The following is a 19,343-nucleotide window of genomic DNA, read 5'->3' on the forward strand; positions in this document are numbered from 1 at the left end:
TCATGATTGAACCAGCTATTTTTTTTTTTGAAATTTGCATGAGATTTCGTTGTACTCTACCATAAAATGATTTTTTTTTGCGAAAATTGTTTTTTTTTTGGTCAAAACTTAGTTTAAAAAAATCTATTTCCTTTTAAGTTTAAATTGTGGGAGACACGATAATTTGTCCTCATTTCTCAACCCACGATGTATCAGAATCTATTGGTTCGATTTTCAATGTATAAACATCAACTTTTTGTGAAACATTTTGCTCTTTTTAATAATAATTAAAAATTTTAATTCACATAATCGATATTTGTAAAACGCATTTAAATTAGCCCAATATACAAGTGTTCAAATTTTATTTTTACGTGAAATATACCATTACTAAGGTTGCTAGTAAAGTTTTGAAGAAAAACTATACTTGTGTATATTTTGTTAACTGAGTTTATCAGCTTTTTTACAAAATACAAAGAATTTCAGGTAAAACTGTTAAAAGTCAGAATTTTGTTGAAATCCGTTAAAATTAATTTTCTTTACAAAATTATCGGTTTTTATTGCATTTTAAACTGATTTCGAAGCGCGAATCAAAAGTTTTCACGTTTTATATCAAATTTGTTCTACTGAATATGAAAATTGGGAGATTTTTTGTTAATTATGTTTTAAAAACACATACACCCAAAGTTAAAGAACGAGGGATAGTCCTCACGAAAAGAAACGTGAGGAAAGTGCTATTTTGTGAGAGTATAAACCTTTCGAGTGTTCATTCGTTCATTGGAACAGTTCATCCTATTGAGTGGCTTATATGGACAAATGAACGCCATTTAGTCACCGAACCATGGTGGCCCATACGGCAAAGGCACGGTTCAATATGCCGAAGGTCTTGGGTTCGAGTCTCGGTACCGGTACATTTTTTTAATAGATGAACTTTTTTTGAAGATGAACCCATGAGTAAAGTACTCTCGGTAATTTCGGGATTCATCCTCTCCGTCCGCACACAGTACCATTTTACTACCGAATCGTGCTCTTTCTCCTCTGGTATGCCGATGCCCAGTTCTGGGTGTAGTATTTATTATTCACAAATTTATGTTGCCTTCATCTAAAGCAGTGTTTCTCAACCGGTGAGGAATTCCCCCCTGGGGGGGAATTTGGCCATTCTTGGGGGGGAATGAGGATGCAATAGAAATGTAATGCCTTTGAACAACGAGCTTGCAAAAATAATCCATGTCTAGAACATTCAGTCAAACTATCGAATTGGAAAGAATTTTAGAACTTTTAAAATAAAAGTACTTTGGGTTTTTATACCCTTTCAAACATAAGCTGTTTTTACAAAAAAGAATGGGTTTGTAAACACATTTTTTCAAGTTTTTGTTCTATTTCTTAAAGATTGTTTTTATACTCTCCTAAAATTTAACAGTTCTTTGAAGAATTAAATTGAACTTAGAAATACTGAAAATTTTGCATTGCATTTTGAAAAGTAGATTTTATATTTTTTTGTGAGTGCTCTCCTCTAGAGTTTTTTTAAAAGTATTTTGATTATCGTCAGTTATGTATTGATTCATACACGAAAAGAGCCTCGGATTTTTTTCAAGGAAGCATTTGCATTAATTCAATCAGGAACAGTTGGTTTATAAAAAAAAACAAATGTTGAAGATAACTGAACTGCACTTATCGCTTAAAATTTGAATTTTTTTCAAAATCATAAATATGACCAGTTAATTTCAGTTTGCTCAAATCATACTTTTTTTTAATAAACTTTTCAAACGTTTCTTTCACATCCAGATTATTTTAACTATATTTGAAAAAATCTCTCTGGATGAAAGTTTTATCAATTTTGGATTACATTGTGAAGTTTATTTCACAAACTGCATATTTATATGTTTTGCATGATTTTTGTTTTTTATTGAAAACTTCAGTCTTATGATAACAATTTAATCTTTAATTATGAAATTTGTTTAAAATTTGTTCCAAATTTAAGGGGGGGAATGAAGTTCATGAAAATTAGCCAAGGGGGGAATGGAACGGAAAAGGTTGAGAAACACTGATCTAAAGGAAAATTTTCCAAAGAATTCGAAAATGCATTCCGTTTTCCGATTTAAATTCATGCTTATAGAGAAAATAATGACACTTTGAGAATATTAATATAATACTATTCATCATCATTTTTTAAATTATAGTTCAACAACTTTGTAAACATTTCAAAATGTTATGAAAGCTTTTTCTACGTTTACGGTAGTTGTTTTAATTTTCCAGCATACATTACGAAATCTCGATAATATGATGTGAATTATACAATGATATCTTATTGTTTTAATATGAATTCAATTTTTAAAGTGACTCAAATCGAAGAATCCTTGTGATTCCTTTAAAGTTCCAGCAAACTTTCCTCAAAGATACAAGCAGATCAAGTCTTCCTGTGTGCTGGGATTCTCCAGTGCGGATTAAACTTGCCAAGAAAGTGCAGCACCGTATAGAACAAAAACCACCACTCGGCGAACAGATACAGGAAGAAGCTAAGTGCAAGCAACTTGTCTCAACTTAGCTACTTCCGCGCGACCTTCTAGTCCGTGCATGTATCCATCCCTCGGAGCTCACGGTTCAGCGAGTAATGAAAAACTTTTATTCTCTGTTTAAACGTCGCTCCCGATGGCTTTATTTATCCTAGAGGTATACCCTTAACCACCCTTCTTGTCGTCGGGGAAAGATCGTCAAACTTAACCCTCATGTTAAGGGAAAGAAGGTTGGGTTGCTGGACCTATTTTGGACTTTTAACTTTATTAAGGCACAAGCAAAACAGCAAATTACGATAGCCCGAATCAATAAAACAGCCAGTTACCCTTGCGTTGTATGATAGTCACAGCCACTTTTACCTTTCTTCCTTCTACTGCAACCAAGTTAGAACGTGAAAGAATAACGACGACGACAATTCTTTCAAAGCTGCACACACAGGTGATGAGACGTGAAGGTATAACGAGATGAGAATAAAATTCTTCAGATGCTGCACAGTTACTGGAAAATTGGAACACCTTTTTAAACTTTTTCTCGGTTCTTTTTTATTTTCTCATTAAAAGAAAACTCATGTGAAAACTAAACTGCTTGTTTTCATTTAGGCTGGGACCAAAAATCTTAAAACATCAAGACCGTCAACATTTCCACTTTTACTGTTTCAAAAGAGAGACAAAAAAACAACCCTGCAACAGAAATGCGAACAATGAATTTTCATGAGTTTTTCATCTTCTCTCAAAGAGGGATCACTCTCTTTTCCTGCTAGGGACGGAAGATGCTTGCAGGAATTCCAAGCTCTCCTCGTCAACGACGACAACGTCCTTCCGACCGAGTTAAACCTAACCAGCATATCCTAACGTAAATAAGCTTTTATTGAAATTTCTTCGATTAACTGTGTGCCAAGAAAGATGGTGCGGTGCGGTAGAGGTGGTGACATACTGTGGAGTGCTTTAAACTTTTAAAAGTTAAAAGTTGCTCTCGCTCTGGAATCGACTTGACTTGTGAGCTTTTTTTTGCCTCTTGCTGGGAGATGGTAAATATTGTCCCAGGTTTGGATCAGTTCAAAACTAACATTGACAGATGGGAAGCTTTCGTTGATTGTTGAGGAGATTTTGACGAATATATTGAAGGCGGCTCTACAGTGATTTTTGATATTATGAATTGTGAAAATATTCAACATATTATTCCCAGGCAATTAATTGCATGCTCTCCTATATGTACTAAGCTCGAATCCTGAATATAAGCCCGATTGGTTGTGAGTTGACCTGTCGTTCCCGGTTTTGAAATTAAAATAGAATTTTATCCGAAGAATTGATTCTATTTTAAGTTTTCGCCATTTTTGGCCGATTTTAGCGTGACATACACAGTAAAAAATAATCTAAATTTGGAAGGTCTAATTTTTGAAGATTGAATATTACCTCTTTTATGATGTTATTTTACCTCAATTTAGACTGAAAAAGAGACATTACACCATAAAAGTGGTCAAATTACTCATTTTCAGATGTAAAATTACACATTTTTCTGACATAAAAGATGTACCCCTTCCCAGATGTAATATTACTAATATTACCAACTAAAGAAAAAAAATCTAAAAAACAAACATTATTTTCGAAATCGTCAAGTTGTCCCAAATCAAGAAGATCGTGTAATTTTCCGTTAAATTAGATGCACATAATTGGAGCATCAAATAAGATGTAAAATTACATCAAATTCTAAATTATACGATCCATTTCGCCAATCGAGGTCGTGTAAAATTACATCTAACGCAATTTTTATGGGACGATACTCTTATAGGAAATGACAGTTTCTTATAAGACGAACAAACACATGTTTAGCTCGACCAAAATCTTTTTTTTTATTTGACCTCATTATAATTAAATACACATTTTGTTCATTCAAAGCTTCAACCAATCTTTCTGGCTTTTTTCCTTATTTGTTTGAAATCACTTCGTATTTTTATTGCGTCCATTCACCAGATATTTTTGGCTGTCTTGCTGAAAGGAACCTGCCGTTCATCTTCTGCAAACTTAACAGCTTCACCACACCACACACTTTTCACTGAATCTTCCACATTTCGAGACACTGATTCTTTTGACCGGATAATCCGCTTTTAAAACTGCAGAACCACGCCGTCTAGAACTTGGTTCCTGGTCAACCTGCTTTCTGGAAAATTTCTGAAAAACAGTAAACAAAGCACTACCTGTTATGAGAACCCGAGTTAGTTGAGGTTTAATCTATCCGATTTTTACGTAAATATAGTATATTTACCATTGCTTACCGCTTGTAAATGTCCCTGAAAGTCGTTTAATGCAAGTTCCGACAAAACATCGCCAATAATCGAGGAGAAAATCTCCAGTCTAGGGCGTCCAATTTTCCCGGGTTTTGAATTTCCCGGGTAACGGGAAAAATAATTTTGGAATCCCGGGAATTCCCGGGATCCTGGGAAATTTTTGAAACAGTCATAAAATCTAAGTTTTCATTATATTTGTTATGTTTTTCAAGCTTTAAATCATAGAATTAGCTCAATAATATTAATTGGTGATAATATACACTTAACAAGGACGAAAAGCAAAGCAAAGCAATCCAGTTTAACGACCCCGGGTCTTTTGTGGTCTCTGTTGCAAGTTGAGGTGAGTATGTGGTGAGTCACCCAAAACCTCTTTTCCGCAAATGGACCGACGTTTTACTTCCCCATCCGATAGAAGGCGTGATCAGGCAAATCTCGTCTCGAAAAATGCCACCGGGTCCGTCTGGGATTGAACCCAGGCCTGCTGGGGTAAGAGGCTATCACGCTAACCACTAAACCACCGGACAAGGACGACAGTTTTTAAATAGCTTAAAAGAAATTAAAAATTAATTGTTGTTGCTCTTTGTTGTACTTTGGATTTTAAATGAACTACAATTTTTTATAAAATGTGATTCAAACTAAAACATAAGTGTTTCATAAATTTATTTCTTTTATATATTTTTTATATCGCATGACTAGAAAAAACTGATTTTTTTTAAGGTGTCTAAGAAATATGAAGCGACAACAAATAAAATAATACAAGTCATATAAAATTTTAAATACTTTTTGAATTTCGTGTTTTTATATAAAACATAATTTACAAATTATCTATAAGTCACAACCGCCAACCGGAGAAAACAGTCTGAATAGGTACATGAGATTGAAGAACAATACATTTTGGAAATCTGTGATCTAATTGTTTGGTTCTGTTCCTGTTTTAACTGAAGAAGTTCAAAACATTTTGCAAAAAATGGCTTACATATGTCCTGATTTGGCCCAGATTCCGGCGATTGATGAAAAATAATTTAATATGATTTTTGTTCATATTTAAAATCATTATTATACGTAAATATAATTTCCAGTCTTTTAAAATTATATAAAATTTAATTGAAAATATTTAAAGCGCTGGGCATTTTGCGAACCTGTAAACTAAAGTTTTAACAATTTTCCCAAAAAATCCAAATTGATGCTGATATATGCCGAATGCAAATTTTAAATTCGTATCGATACTAAGTATTCAACTGTTCGTCTATTTCCACAACCAAATTTAAATTTCCAGACCAAAATTTGATTTTTTTTCAATTTCGGGAATTCCCGGGACAAATTATAAAAAAATCCCGGGATTCGGGAATTCCCGGTTTTAGAAAAATCCCGGGATTTCTGTCCCGGGAATTCCCGGCTAATGCAAATTTAGTTAATGTTTTTGTCTCCCCTGCAAAATTGTCCGGAGAAATTAGGAAGGAGTAATTTTTTTTCCTGCGTTTAAGAACGATTGGGTTTGTTTATAATCATTTTGTATATTAGAACAAAGAGTTCTCCTCGTCATTTAAACGGTACAATTCCAAAAGAAAGTTGAAGATTCAAACTAGGTTCATTCAAGATTGAATGACTCAGGCTTAAAATAAATTGTTAATTGCCACAAATTTTGAAGATTTGAGAAAACTTGAAATCTTCAACATGTAATATCACTTAGCTTGGATACTTTATATATAAATAAGTATCAAAAATCTTTCTGGTTGCTCAAGCCAATATTTTATAAGTTATTTTAGAAATGTGGTGTTTTCGGATAATGGTCCTCGTGAAAATTGCATTTTTTAGCGTGAAATATCACTAGGGCTAATCATATCCCAGAAGAAATGATATGATTTGAACCATAAATCATGTTAGTGAGACGATATCCACGTTCTCCGACCAACCTCAACCGATCGCAGACGCCCACCAAGCTTTGCTGATCTTTCAAGTACTTCTTCTCCATCTGCAACACCTTCTCCAGTAGCAGATGAAATTGTTTGAGCGCTGCATAATGACACTTCCAAAAATATTGCTTAGCAAACTGCTTTTATTTTTTCTTTTTTTCTAACGAGTTAGATACCACCCTTACACGCAAAAAAGTCCGTTCGCGTAAACGTGAACAACGTACCATGAAAATAGGAAACAAAGCAAATTTTATGATAAGATTTTGCACCGTGAACAAATGCATGATTGCAACCGATTTCCATGAACGTTTGTTCACGAAAAACCGTAACGCCAGGTCTGGTTACGTTTTTCCTGATCTCGTATTCATAAACTTCGTTCATGGTAATGGGAAACAAATCATACATTTGTTCACGCTCATGCGAACAAAAAGCATGAAATTTTTCTTCGGGGGAATTTTGTGGGCGTTGCCACAGCTTTGAAACAGAGGCGAAGAACGTTCAGAAATCCTTATACGGAAAAGTGACAGTTGCAGGGTATCATTCAATTATTACGTGATGAACTATTTAATTTTGGCCCGGGTACGGATATATTTATCTGCAATCAGTTATTCGCATACCAAAATTAGATAATTTAACCGATTTTGGATTTTTTGGCCGCAGACGAAAGATACTAAGAACCTGCTTTAATAAAGCAATGCCGACGGAACCTGGTCCAACCTGGCCACTCCGGAACGGGTCACCGGTAACCGGTGACCATTTGGGGACACTTCGGAATTTTCAAGGAACTATGTCATGTGACATATTAAAATTCATCAAATCAAAAACTATGACCATTACAAGTGATGCCAACGTCCTCTGATCCAAACTGGCCACTTCGGAACGGGCCACCGGTAACCGGTGGCCACTTGGGGACACTTCGGAAATTGCAAGGAACCATGTCATGTGACATATCAAAATTCATCAAATTAAAAACTATGACCATTTTAAGTGATGCCAACGTCCTCTGGACCAACCTGGCCACTCCGAAACGGGTCACCGGTAACCGGTGGCCACTTGGGGACACTTCGGAAATTGCAAGGAACCATGTCATGTGACATATCAAAATTCATCAAATTAAAAACTATGACCATTTTAAGTGATGCCAACGTCCTCTGGACCAACCTGGCCACTCCGAAACGGGTCACCGGTAACCGGTGGCCACTTGGGGACACTTCGGAATTTTCAAGGAACCATGTCATGTGACATATTAAAATTCATCAAATCAAAAACTATGACCATTTTAAGTGATGCCAACGTCCTCTGGTCCAAACTGGCCACTTCGGAACGGGTCACCGGTAACCGGTGGCCACTTGGGGACACTTTGGAAATTGCAAGGAACCATGTCATGTGACATATCAAAATTCATCAAATAAAAAACTATGTCCATTACAAGTGATGCCAACGTTCTCTGGTCCAACCTAGCCACTTCGGAACGGGTCACCGGTAACCGGTGGCCATTTGGAGACACTTAGGAATTTGCAAAGAACCATGTCATGTGACATATTAAAATTCATCAAATTAAAAACTATGACCATTTTAAGTGGTGCCAACGTCCTCTGGCCCAACCTATCCACTTCGGAACGGGTCACCGGTAACCGGTGACCATTTGGGGACACTTCAGAATTTGCAAGGAACCATGTCATGTGACATATCAAAATTCATCAAATTAAAAACTATGGCCATTTTAAGTGATGCCAACGTCCTCTGGCCCAACCTGGCCACTCCGGAACGGGTCACCGGTCACCGGTGGCCACTTGGGGATACTTCGGAATTTGCAAGGAACCATGTCATGTGACATATCAAAATTCATCAAATTAAAAACTATGGCCATTTTAAGTGATGCCAACGTCCTCTGGTCCAAACTGGCCACTTCGGAACGGATCACCGGTAACCAGTGGCCATTTGGGGACACTTCGGAATTTGCAAGGAACCATGACATGTGACAAATCAAAATTCATCAAATTAAAAATTACGACCATTTAATGTAATGTCAACGAACCATACAAAAATACAAAAATACAAAAATACAAAAATACAAAAATACAAAAATACAAAAATACAAAAATACAAAAATACAAAAATACAAAAATACAAAAATACAAAAATACAAAAATACAAAAATACAAAAATACAAAAATACAAAAATACAAAAATACAAAAATACAAAAATACAAAAATACAAAAATACAAAAATACAAAAATACAAAAATACAAAAATACAAAAATACAAAAATACAAAAATACAAAAATACAAAAATACAAAAATACAAAAATACAAAAATACAAAAATACAAAAATACAAAAATACAAAAATACAGAAAACACTCTGAATAGGTACATGAGATTGAAGAACAATACATTTTGGAAATCTGTGATCTAATTGTTTGGTTCTGTTCCTGTTTTAACTGAAGAAGTTCAAAACATTTTGCAAAAAAATGGCTTACATATGTCCTGATTTGGCCCAGATTCCGGCGATTGATGAAAAATAATTTAATATGATTTTTGTTCATATTTAAAATCATTATTATACGTAAATATAATTTCCAGTCCTTTAAAACTATATAAAATTTAATTGAAAATATTTAAAGCGCTAGGCATTTTGCGAACCTGTAAACTAAAATTTAACAGTTTTCCCAAAAATCCAAATTGATGCTGATATATGCCGAATGCAAATTTTAAATTCGTATCGATACTAAGTATTCAACTGTTCGTCTATTTCCACAACCAAATTTAAATTTCCAGACCAAAATTTGATTTTTTTTCAATTTCGGGAATTCCCGGGACAAATTATAAAAAAATCCCGGGATTCGGGAATTCCCGGTTTTAGAAAAATCCCGGGATTTCTGTCCCGGGAATTCCCGGCTAATGCAAATTTAGTTAATGTTTTTGTCTCCCCTGCAAAATTGTCCGGAGAAATTAGGAAGGAGTAATTTTTTTTCCTGCGTTTAAGAACGATTGGGTTTGTTTATAATCATTTTGTATATTAGAACAAAGAGTTCTCCTCGTCATTTAAACGGTACAATTCCAAAAGAAAGTTGAAGATTCAAACTAGGTTCATTGGGGACTCTCACTTGGGGACACTTCGGAATTTTCAAGGAACCATGTCATGTGACATATTAAAATTCATCAAATCAAAAACTATGACCATTTTAAGTGATGCCAACGTCCTCTGGTCCAAACTGGCCACTTCGGAACGGGTCACCGGTAACCGGTGGCCACTTGGGGACACTTTGGAAATTGCAAGGAACCATGTCATGTGACATATCAAAATTCATCAAATAAAAAACTATGTCCATTACAAGTGATGCCAACGTTCTCTGGTCCAACCTAGCCACTTCGGAACGGGTCACCGGTAACCGGTGGCCATTTGGAGACACTTAGGAATTTGCAAAGAACCATGTCATGTGACATATTAAAATTCATCAAATTAAAAACTATGACCATTTTAAGTGGTGCCAACGTCCTCTGGCCCAACCTATCCACTTCGGAACGGGTCACCGGTAACCGGTGACCATTTGGGGACACTTCAGAATTTGCAAGGAACCATGTCATGTGACATATCAAAATTCATCAAATTAAAAACTATGGCCATTTTAAGTGATGCCAACGTCCTCTGGCCCAACCTGGCCACTCCGGAACGGGTCACCGGTCACCGGTGGCCACTTGGGGATACTTCGGAATTTGCAAGGAACCATGTCATGTGACATATCAAAATTCATCAAATTAAAAACTATGGCCATTTTAAGTGATGCCAACGTCCTCTGGTCCAAACTGGCCACTTCGGAACGGATCACCGGTAACCAGTGGCCATTTGGGGACACTTCGGAATTTGCAAGGAACCATGACATGTGACAAATCAAAATTCATCAAATTAAAAATTACGACCATTTAATGTAATGTCAACGAACCATACAAAAATACAAAAATACAAAAATACAAAAATACAAAAATACAAAAATACAAAAATACAAAAATACAAAAATACAAAAATACAAAAATACAAAAATACAAAAATACAAAAATACAAAAATACAAAAATACAAAAATACAAAAATACAAAAATACAAAAATACAAAAATACAAAAATACAAAAATACAAAAATACAAAAATACAAAAATACAAAAATACAAAAATACAAAAATACAAAAATACAAAAATACAAAAATACAAAAATACAAAAATACAAAAATACAAAAATACAAAAATACAAAAATACAAAAATACAAAAATACAAAAATACAAAAATACAAAAATACAAAAATACAAAAATACAAAAATACAAAAATACAAAAATACAAAAATACAAAAATACAAAAATACAAAAATACAAAAATACAAAAATACAAAAATACAAAAATACAAAAATACAAAAATACAAAAATACAAAAATACAAAAATACAAAAATACAAAAATACAAAAATACAAAAATACAAAAATACAAAAATACAAAAATACAAAAATACAAAAATACAAAAATACAAAAATACAAAAATACAAAAATACAAAAATACAAAAATACAAAAATACAAAAATACAAAAATACAAAAATACAAAAATACAAAAATACAAAAATACAAAAATACAAAAATACAAAAATACAAAAATACAAAAATACAAAAATACAAAAATACAAAAATACAAAAATACAAAAATACAAAAATACAAAAATACAAAAATACAAAAATACAAAAATACAAAAATACAAAAATACAAAAATACAAAAATACAAAAATACAAAAATACAAAAATACAAAATACAAAAATACAAAAATACAAAAATACAAAAATACAAAAATACAAAAATACAAAAATACAAAAATACAAAAATACAAAAATACAAAAATACAAAAATACAAAAATACAAAAATACAAAAATACAAAAATACAAAAATACAAAAATACAAAAATACAAAAATACAAAAATACAAAAATACAAAAATACAAAAATACAAAAATACAAAAATACAAAAATACAAAAATACAAAAATACAAAAATACAAAAATACAAAAATACAAAAATACAAAAATACAAAAATACAAAAATAAAAAAATACAAAAATACAAAAATACAAAAATACAAAAATACAAAAATACAAAAATACAAAAAAACAAAATCAAAGAAATATTTGAAATATTTGAAATATTTGAAATATTTGAAATATTTGAAATATTTGAAATATTTGAAATATTTGAAATATTTGAAATATTTGAAATATTTGAAATATTTGAAATATTTGAAATATTTGAAATATTTGAAATATTTGAAATATTTGAAATATTTGAAATATTTGAAATATTTGAAATATTTGAAATATTTGAAATATTTGAAATATTTCAAATATTTCTTTGATTTAAAAAAAATATAATTTTTATTTTATTTTTTTGAATGATTGCAACAACCACAACAACTCCCCCTCTTCCCTTGACCACGGCCAGAGCCGAGGGACAAAAACTTTGAAATTTTTTTGCATCGGCCTTTCTTGAATTCTATAATTACTTGAAATGCTTGAATTACTGAAATTATTGAAAAAACTTGAATACCCTGAATTACTTGAAATACATTACATGTACTTGAATTTATCGAAATACCCATCCAACCCTAACGTTGCTTTTCACTTTACACAAAATTTCAACTTTTTCTTTGGAACGTGATTTTTCGCTAGATTCTCCCCTCCCCCAAAAAGCCACGGGCTTTATGCATGAGCCATTCTGGCCATTTCCCCCTGACGAAACTTACCTGGACTACCTGTCCCCAGAAGTCGAACGATCGAAAATTCACTCAACAAACACAAACATTTATTAGCAAAGAAAACTTCAAATCTCTCTAAAATTCAATACCCAAGCAAATTCCGCCAATCAGCTGGCCAGCACGTCAAAACATGTCTGTTTTGTTTCCAAGCGTTACGGTCGACTTTAAAAAAATAACGCAACTTTTCGGCTTTAAACAGGGATCACAACTTCGTGAACTAGTTCATAACTTCATAAAGTGCACATCATGATTTCATGATTTTCGTACCATGATTTCATGAATTTGTTCACGTTTCCATGAACACGCTTGTTTGCTAAATTCGTGATTTTTTGTTCATGGCTACGGGAACGCTTTTTTTTGCGTGTAGAACGAGCTAGCCCACATCACACTAGTACAAATGCAAGAGCGAAGACGCCGCGATGAACTGTCAAACCCTTGACCAAGCGGCGTAGAAAACAAAATCGCGAAAAAACTGTCCAAATTCCCAAAACTACAGGAAATCTTTACTTTCCACATGCAAATCTTCACATTATAGAATCTTTTCACAACTTTTCACGCGATTAACTTTAAAAACAACCGACTAAACAATTCAAATTCCGCGGACCACACATCGCCAGCCTCTGCTCTCGATGGCAGGGCTGCCAACTTATTGCATGATTTTTTGCTAGCTTCAAAAAAATTATATGCTAATAAGTGTCCGGAATTCGAATTATGACGTTATTTGGTTAGGAGCGAGGATCGCACGAACCACGTAGGTGGATTAAGTTAGTTTTATGAATCAAATCAGGTTAAAAAATCTTTGATTTTTCTATATTATACTTGTTATAGTGCAATTAATTTATAACATATGATTCATGTATTGTGAAAACAAAGTTCAACTCTGGCAAGATTCCAGGGAAATTGAAACAATACTTCTGGGCTACATAAAATTCAATAAATAATGCAGTGTGTACGCTTCTCCGAAAATAGAGTATATGCATTGTGCAATCAAATTTTACATTTTAGGATATGTCGAATATTTATTTTTGATTCTTTGGTCCTTTTCAACGGCCAAATTTATACTAAAACTTCTTAAAGCATTTCAACGAATCCTTGCTAATTCAAATGCCAGATGAGCCCACTGATACAGGCAGGCAGGCAGGCAGAATGTAACAAAGGACAGCATAACTTTATTCAGATGGAACAACAATATTTACGTCTGGCTAAATTTCTAAATTCTAAACAAGACGCATTTCCCTACATCCACAAACGTGTTGTTCAGCACACACAGTGCAGTGGGTCTCGATGGTCGAGGCGCATTGTTGCAAACACCACAGTAAGAGAGGCAATTATCATGCATGCTGATTTTAAGTTTGACTACATCGATAAACAAAAGTGTGCATGAAGCTCTATCGCAACTGGTAGTGGGCGCGTTTTATGTACCGTTGATTTGGGTTGATTTAGTTGTAGAACGCAAAAACACCATGCGACTACTTTGAAAGCAGTAGCTTAGTGTCTTTCGATGGAGACGCATGGTTCTTGAAAATTGCATTGATTCCTTAGAAAAGTTTCTCACCATTTTACGGCTCTTCAGAAAACAACACAGACTTTACCTTCACACTATCCAAATTCTCCCTTACTCTATGGTGCCGGCAAACACGATATACGATGGTAAACAAAGATGGTTTTGGACTCGGCACCTACACACACCAACCGGGCTGACTGGCAGAGTGCAATCCCTGAACGACTCCTTCAACAGTTTCAGACCTTCTCTGGTAAGAGTGTTGCTGTGAACAGCAGTGAAAGCCACCAAGCGTCGACAAACGACACATACACCAACAGAACACACCCGAAGAACCCAAATGAAATGTAAATAAGACATAAAATAATGACGCAAAGTAAACATGAGAGCAAATGATCAGATACTTGTGCATAAGTCGTCCTACGCTTCTGCTGCTCTTCTTGGGCTGAAGAACGACAACGAGCTGGCAAGAGTACGGGAAGTTCCTGGAGTTGGGGGAGCTCGGGCTCAGAAGACAAATGAAAAAGCTTCTCGACAGGACTCCCGACGGCCAGCCTGTTGTTGTTTGGGGGACATTTGGGGAACCGTTGCTGCTCGTTCGTTTGGGGGATGCACTTCAGGAGCGATAGCGAAGAACAATTTTCTTGTCACATGGTAATGCTTTTGGGAATGCCTGTCTTGCAGGGGAGAACTCACATTATGGTGGATGAAATTTTATTGGTCTTTTGAAGGTGCTACATTACGAGGTGACCACAATAAACTTGCCTACCCTAAGCTACGCTGCCCAGTTCTTGCCAAAGTGCCGAATTTGCAACTCAGCCGTGACATAAACAGCAGCACCATCGACTTGTTCAGAACAATACCATACCTACCAGATTCTCTGATGTTCTGTTGGTGAAATTTGCTGGTTTGAAGACAATGTAAACAAGTGGTGGATAGATTGCACTGAAATGCATCGTCAATTGAGGTATCCATCTCTTTCCTTAGCGTTGGATTAGAGGCTAGTTCTACTGCCTAGAAAAGAATGCAACAGCGTCTGACAGTTCATAATCTCATTCAAATGATGCAACTACACAGAAATTTTTTGGAATTTTGGAATATTGAAAATTTGGTAGGTTGAATATTATTATTTTTTTGAGTAATATTACATAAAAAATGTTTAAAAATGTGAACCTGATAAATACACTCTAAAAAATTTGGAATTTTACATTTAACGTAATCGTTCATCTAACGTAAAATCTGATCGTGTAATTGATATATTGATGTAAATCTCGGTTTATTTTGACGGAAATTCATCAAATTCCCATTGATTTAGCTTTACATCTTGCAAAACATAAAATTACGTCACAAAGAACCTAACATTACGCCTTATTTGATGCACATAACTGGAGCATCAAATTTGATGTAACGTTACATCAAAGTTGATGTAATCGTACATCTAATCAAACCCAGTTTTGAGTTCTTGGCTCTTTCGTGTTTGACAGTTCCATGAATCATCGCAGCAACCGCCATATTTAACAACGTGTAGAAAATTGTTCTTGAGAAGATTTTTTCGAAGATTTGCCGTATCATGGCCCGGTCAAACATGGATTCTTCGCCAAATCTGGCGATCAAAGTGATTATAAACTGATAAATAAGGTAAGCTTGGTGAAATTTGTCTGTGTCTTGTAAAATTCACACTAATTTTTCCGCAGATAGCAGTCACCTGTTTGCCGGTGTATCGAGATCAGAACCATGGACAACGAGGAAACAGACACGTTTCACTTGAGGGATCATGAAAAGTGCCGTTGGAGCAGATTCTTGTTAGGAAGAGGAAAGGAAGCCCAAACTGTGAACTGAAAATAATCGACAATTCGGTTGAAAACAATGAACATAAAATGCACTGTGAATGGAACGCGAATGGTGAAGGCACCAGAAAAATGTGACTGGCATGTGTAATAATTCGATGATTTTGGAGTTGTGCAAATAAAATAATGAGTTTTCGTAAACAATAATTCCAATAAGATTTCCCAATCCCAATGAGTGCACGTTCCCAAAATCAATCGTGTAATATTACACGACCAATTCAAAATCAAGCGTGTAATATTACACGACCAATGCATGGCGTGTAATAAGATGTAATTATACGTTTTATTTGACGCTCCAGTTATGTGCATCAAATAAGACGTAAATTTACACGTTTTTTTCTTAGTGTGTACTCATCAAAAACTGATTAAAATGCATGATTTTCTGAGGTAAAATTAATCATTTTTTTTGATGAATATTACCATCATTTTTTTCTGTGTAGTGAGATGATGCTTTCAGAAATTTGCTCTATTTTTTGAAAAAGTATACTCTGAAAATGTGATGACATTATTTTTTTAGTTTAATTTATTAGAGTGCAAAAAAGTATCACTATATTTTTAAATACATTTCTGAAATATCGAAAACACACGAAATTGCATCACAAAATCAACAGAAACTATATTTTTAATTTCTGTTGAAAGCATTTTGTAGATCTAGATTTGCTTAAAAATTAGACACACCGTTATGAGACGAACGATGATTCTTCAAGATTTTCTTTTTTATAAAATCTTGAACAGTTTGTGCTTATCAGCAGTATTTAATTTCGTGATCATGTTCAATAAACTTAACCCGATCATTATATTTCAATATAACGAACATTTTCGGCTAGGCAACATCTTAATTTTTCAATATGGTTGAAAATTATGTTAACAAAATAAAAAACGTTACTTAATCCACCTTCAGGTGGTTGGTGCCTTCCTCGCATTCATAAAGTGAATACACTACACTGCCTCAAAAAAGTGTATAAATAACACTTATTTTTATCAATATCTGAGATCCGGTCTCAAAAAAATGTGTATTAAAAACACTAAATTACTTATAACTTTTGATAGGGTTGTAAGATCTTCAATCTTTTCGGTTTTTTTGGTTACCTATCCAACGATGGGTCACATGATAGATCCGGACACCTTTTTCATCAAGATATTTGAGATCCGGCCAAAAAAATGTATAAATTACATTTAAGTGCTCATAACTTTTGATGGGGTTGTCAGATCTTCAATCTTTTGAACGCGTTGGAAAGGTCTTTGAAATACCTTTCTAATAATATATAGCATGACGGCTTTTCTTACAAAATCCACCCTTTTTACAATCTTCCGAAGTTTAGCTAAAATCGTTATTTTTAGCATAACTGTTGAAGTACTTTTCTAAACTTCATAATATTAACTAGGGTCTTATGGGACCCCAACACGGATCAAATGAGACCAAAACGGTCCAAATCGGTCCAACCAGTCCGGAGATAGTCGTGTGCATATTTTTCGGTGCACGGACTTACAGACATACACACGCACAGACATTTGTTCAGAATATGATTCTGAGTCGATAGGTATACGTGAAGGTGGGTCTACAAAGTCAAATAAAGAAGTTCATTTTTCGAGTGATTTTATAGCCTTTCCTCATTGAGGTGAGGAAGGCAAAACTGAAATTATGCCTCAAAAACGAGTGTTTTTGTTTGAAATTAATTGAATTTCAAAATTATCACTGAATTTCAGAACTGTCGATTTTTGGTTTAAATAACTCCATGTGCTAGATTTTCTAAAAACGTTACCGCAAAATTGCTAGCAGCGCTAAAAAAACAACGTGCGTCTCATTCCGATGTGTTTTTAAAGTATCAAACACATCTTGATCTATAAGATATTTAACATTATTGTTACGGTTAATTTTGTGACGCAGTTTCGTGTGTCGTATCATTAGAAAGCTCAGTTTCCGATGTCACCCCCCACAATGTCAAAATGTTCTTCTAAAATATACGTCCAAAGTCTAGTTGCTATAAATGATTGTAATGTGCCTTTCCAGGTTATTAAGCAGATTCCAGAACCATCATAAAACCTGTAAGTCTAAAAATGTTACTAGGGATATTACCCCTTTTTCAATGTTATTTAAACAAACTTTATGTGGAATTAGTGAAATTACACACTACAAGATGCAAATATAACGTCATGATTCGAATTCCCGGACGCTTCGAAACCCGGACACTTCATCTTGTTTCATCAATTATTTGGATATAAGTTCGCATTATGAATGCCAAAACTGTGTTATTTGACGAACTCCAGCATCAACTTTCATTTAAAGTTTGTTTGAACGCTGTAGTTAATGCCAAAACAATTAAATACAATAAAATTATAAGTTTACCAAAAATGCGAAACATTTCACTTGAAATATTTCATAGGCGTTCGAAGCACCGGGAAGGCAAAGCAGAAATTTATGGTTTCGATTTCGTTAAATTCTAGCTAATTTTTATATAAACTATCGATTGTTTTGATATTAACAGCTTATTTGAGACCTAAAGAATGCCATTCACTAACATTTCAGTCCAAATTTGTGCGATTCATAAGTAAAATCGAGTGTCCGGAATTCGAAGCAAAAGTGTCCGGATTTCGAATCAGCTTTTATCAGTGTCCGGGATTCGAAGCACAACAAGTCATTTTATGTCTACTAAGTGTCCGGATTTCGAATCATGACGTTACAGCAATTCTCCACGAAAACAGCATGGAAAAAAACAAAAGTGCTCGGATCGGGCTCAAAATTTTTCTGGGGGTTCGCTGGCCGAAATAATAAGATCCGTATTTTTTTGTTTGGCCATTAGGGTGACCTACGCCGTGTTAGGGTGGTCTGAAAAATGGCCATTTTCGTCGATTTTCGCAAAAACCACTTCTTTCAAAAAATCATATCTCCGCGTCATTTCATCCGATTTCAGCTGTCTTAGACGCAAAAGAAAGGTGATAAGTTGGTCTTTCAAAGAAAAATAATAAGGAGTTTAAAAAAATCTAGACTAACATATGAAAAGGGTGTATGAAACATTAAAATGCCGTTTTGACGGTGTCTGGACCAAAGAGCCTATGTCTGGAAATATTTTTATCGGATTCCCCGGTCATTTTTACATCACATACTAAAAAATGGGAGGAGTTCATTAACAGGATTCCGAGATATGATTTTTTGAAAATAAAATCCGTGTTTTTCGACCGGAAAATGACGAAATCGGCAAAAAATCAACTTTTTTCACTAAAACTGCGATAACTTTAAAATTTCAGCGTTACCTATAGATGTTTGGGTACCAAAATTAAAAGACGCAACTTTTGGTACCCAGACATCTATAGGTCATCGCTGAAATTTTAAAGTTATCGCAGTTTTAATGAAAAAAGTTGATTTTTTGCCGATTTCGTCAGTTTTCGGTTTTCGCGCGCGGCGCGTCGAAAAACACGGATTTTATTTTCAAAAAATCATATCTCGGAATCCTGTTAATGAACTCCTCCCATTTTTTAGTATATTATGTAAAAATGTCCGGGGAATCCGATAAAAATAT

Source organism: Culex pipiens, chromosome 2, assembly GCF_016801865.2.
Source record: "Culex pipiens pallens isolate TS chromosome 2, TS_CPP_V2, whole genome shotgun sequence".
NCBI classification, from domain to species: domain Eukaryota; kingdom Metazoa; phylum Arthropoda; class Insecta; order Diptera; family Culicidae; genus Culex; species Culex pipiens.